The following is a 4,364-nucleotide window of genomic DNA, read 5'->3' as shown; positions in this document are numbered from 1 at the left end:
AGAAGAAGAAGAAGAAGAAGAAGAAGAAGAAGAAGAAGAAGAAGAAGAAGAAGAAGAAGAAGAAGAAGAAGAAGAAGAAGAAGAAGAAGAAGAAGAAGAAGAAGAAGAAGAAGAAGAAGAAGAAGAAGAAGAAGAAGAAGAAGAAGAAGAAGAAGAAGAAGAAGAAGAAGAAGAAGAAGAAGAAGAAGAAGAAGAAGAAGAAGAAGAAGAAGAAGAAGAAGAAGAAGAAGAAGAAGAAGAAGAAGAAGAAGAAGAAGAAGAAGAAGAAGAAGAAGAAGAAGAAGAAGAAGAAGAAGAAGAAGAAGAAGAAGAAGAAGAAGAAGAAGAAGAAGAAGAAGAAGAAGAAGAAGAAGAAGAAGAAGAAGAAGAAGAAGAAGAAGAAGAAGAAGAAGAAGAAGAAGAAGAAGAAGAAGAAGAAGAAGAAGAAGAAGAAGAAGAAGAAGAAGAAGAAGAAGAAGAAGAAGAAGAAGAAGAAGAAGAAGAAGAAGAAGAAGAAGAAGAAGAAGAAGAAGAAGAAGAAGAAGAAGAAGAAGAAGAAGAAGAAGAAGAAGAAGAAGAAGAAGAAGAAGAAGAAGAAGAAGAAGAAGAAGAAGAAGAAGAAGAAGAAGAAGAAGAAGAAGAAGAAGAAGAAGAAGAAGAAGAAGAAGAAGAAGAAGAAGAGGAAGAAAAAGAAGAAGAAGAAGTAGTGGAGGAGGTGGAGAAAGAAATACATGATTGAACTGTACATGCTAACTCATAGTTGATTATTACTAATTCAATATTTAGAGATCAGCCATTTTGTAAACAATCTGATCAAAATCTTCGTGCCAAAAGTCCAGTCTAAATGGATGGGAAGTCAGAAAGGACCAATTATTTTGAGTGCAGTAATAGTTTTCCCTGATGATTAAGAGTATATATGTTCTCTATATATCTACAACTCTAAAGACAAACAGAAAACATGATTGCTTGATCTGTTATAACTGAATCATCACAATGCTATCATCACAGTGGTCTGTGTACTGTGTCTTAGACTGAGGCCAGGTACCTGAGCACAAATACTATCTTGAATATGACAGCATTCATGTAATTGAGAAATGATTTGTGTCCCAAGTACCTCAGTTTCCTTATCTGGAAAATGTGGATAATTAGTTGGGCATAGTGATGCATACATGTAAATGTAGCACTTGGGAGGCTGAGGTAGGAGGATTGTTGTGAATTCGAGGTCATCCTGGGCTGCATAATGAGTTCAAGGCTAGCCTGCAATAAAAGCACTTGTCCTGCATATAGAGATGCTCTATTAAAAATGTGTATAATTAGAGTACTTTATCCAAGGGGTCCTTTAAGCATCAAATGTAGTAACATGTTTTAGCTCAGTGTTTGGCACTGGCATATGATTGATAAATTCTTTGTGCTATCTACTGTAATTATTACCTCCAGCAACAAATCTTTGGGTGCCCACTATCATATATTGGTGTATTGCCCAGAAAATTTTCTCTCCCCTTAGCTTCATTTTTGGAGCAGTGTTCACTTCCTTGCTTAATTGACTTTGTTTGACTTTGTGACTTATTTTGATGTTCCTTCTATTTGCACAGCTTGATAGGAAGAAAGTGTTTAAATGAGTCAGTGAGCTTTAGTTTTCTTCTTTTGCTAGGAGACTTGCCTTGAGGAAAACAGTCCCTAGCAGAGTTGTTTCAAGGAGAGTAAAATGTTGTGATTGAGGAATCAAGCCTGGAGCCTGAAGCCTGAAGCTAAGCCTGGCCATTGTGAAGCCTACACAACAGCTCTCCAAGATAACCCACACACAAGGGTAAAATGATTATATGTTAAGTCATCGAGTTTGTAGGTGATTTGCTATGAACCATTTTTTTTAGCATCGTCTTTTGTGGAATAATGAGTCACCATTAATAAAGCAAATTACAAAATACAGGTACACATTGTCTCTTTATCTGAACAGCCTAAAGCAAAGCCACTAGCCAAACTCCATGGAATGGAATGAAACTGTTATCTGGGTTTGAGAATGTTTCTAAAATTTTATTTTTAAACTGATGCATAGCAACACAAATTATACATATTAATAGAGAAATGTTTTTTAGTGCAGGAAAGAAAACCAAGTCAGTGTTGCTGGGGTTTTTGCAATTTTTGAACAGATATAAGAAACCATGAAGGCAAACCAGCTGCATTTACTCTGGACCATAATGGTCTATACAAAATACTACAGTTTACTTTTTTTTAATCCTCCACCAAAATATGAAGCTGAAATATAAACTCCTAAGTCATAACTGATAAATAAATCCTAGAATGCATTACAAAGGAAACTATATATTATCTACCTTAAATAATTTAAGATTAGTCAGCTTTTTTATTAGAACATTGGATATTTGCCTGTTCAGATGTAGGAACGCAGACCAGAAAACTTAGAAATTTACTCTGATTTTATTATAAAGGGCAATCACCATATACAGTGAATGCTAAATTTAAAAGCATATATTACACTCAAAGACACATTGGTGTTAATCACCTTCAAAATACTTCCTGTAGCTTCAGACACACTTATCATTGCACTTTGTGAAGCATTTCTGGAAGTCCTTTTTTGTGAATGTCTTTATAAAATGTGATTAAAAAAAAGGTAAAGAATTTTTTAATCAAGTGCCATTGAATGGAATGGCAGGCTCGTATTCACCAGATCTAGCTCTTTGTGACTTCTGATTCTTCTCTGAGGTCAAACTGACCATGAAAGATAAATGTTTTGAATCAATTCAGGATATTGTGCCAGCCATGATAATGTAAATGACTTCCAGAACTGCTTCTGAAAGTGGCAAGAGTAATGGTATGAGAGTGTTTGAAATGAGGAGCAGTATTTGAGAGAGATTAATTGCAATGTGTCTTTTGACTGTATTATATTTTTTAGAAATTAAAGATTCATCATTTTTTTGGTCACCCCTCCCTCATATATCTATAGCCATGTTGAGTTCCAAGATAACTAGATATTTTTCTAACTAGTTTATGAAGTTAAGGATAATAAATATACATACACATGAGTAACACATTTGCTAGTTCAGAAATCATTGTTGCTAAGTCAAAAAGTGAAACAAACAGCTTTATTTCATTCGACAATTTAGCTACACTTTGAGAGAATTTTAATACTTTAGGGAGGAACTTTGAAATATGGAAGCTAAAGTTAGAAACCAGTGAGACATGATGCATTAAATTTTTGTAGCAGTAGCTTATGTGTAGAGTATCTTTAACTAGTATGTTTGAAAGTACTAACTTCTTTGGGTTTTATGTTGAATATAAACAAGAAAATTTGTGCATAAAGGCAAAACTTTTCATATTGTGTCTGAGTTTTATTTAGCATTATTCTGTGGCACTAATGAGAACAAAGAAAGAAACTAAAGATGGACACCACAATCAAGTTTAAGAAGGTTCAATATAATGAAAATACAGAGTCTATAACCAATCTTGAAAGCAAGAAATGTCATAAGCTTATAATTTGCAAAACATAACATGGGGACTTCCTACCAAATGAAGATCTCAATATTGGCAGTGCCTTTCCAAGCTGAAGACTCCAACCACATTCTTCTGTCCTGTTTCCCAGTTCTAAGCTAGAATTCTATGGACAAAATTAACAATTGTCAAACATTTTTGGGACAAGAATGCTCTGACAGAGTCTGATGTTGGCCCTGAGAACAAGTAAACTGTCCTAGTGTTCAACTATAATATTTAAAGCCTGAGAGCCATACATCTCAGACTCAGTGAAGGAGACATTCTCTTTAAGCCACAATTTTAGGATTACACAGAAAATCACAATTCTTCAGACAGTAAGAATGGGGTTAAAATAATAATTAAGATTTTCAGGTAAAAAACTTTGAGATTAATAAAATTAATCAATCACTCCACTATTTGTGTGCTGAAAATTAGTTCTTCCCAGGCTGCCAGGATAATCAGATACAAAAATTAGAGGGTAACATATAAGAAGATATTTTTAAGACTACAACCATCAGAAAAAAAAAGAAAGCAAAAGAGCTTTAGACACATTGTAGTATTTCTTTAAAAGAGCCTTCTTTGAAAATGTTATTATATAAACTAGAGAACAAATGCGGGGAGAAAACAACCTAAAGATTGATATTATATTAAATTAGCAGAGTCTAATTAGTACCTTTAATAATTCTATCACATCTAGCCCTTCACACAAAATAGCATTATAGTTCTTTAGTTAACTGCAAGAACATCTTTTTTAAAAAGTCAGCACTAATGTTGAAGTTATAAGACAAATTTGTAGGTGTTGGTACTCTGCGACAGGATTTCAGTCAGTTTTGCATTGAATCTGCATAGCAGTTTCAGAAGTATGGCCATTTTCACCATGTTGGTCCTTCTTACCAAGAAGC

This window comes from Fukomys damarensis, unplaced genomic scaffold (assembly GCF_012274545.1).
Source record: "Fukomys damarensis isolate Sample0158 unplaced genomic scaffold, DMR_v1.0_HiC HiC_scaffold_2, whole genome shotgun sequence".
In the NCBI taxonomy this organism is placed as follows: domain Eukaryota; kingdom Metazoa; phylum Chordata; class Mammalia; order Rodentia; family Bathyergidae; genus Fukomys; species Fukomys damarensis.
This window is presented reverse-complemented; position numbering follows the sequence as displayed.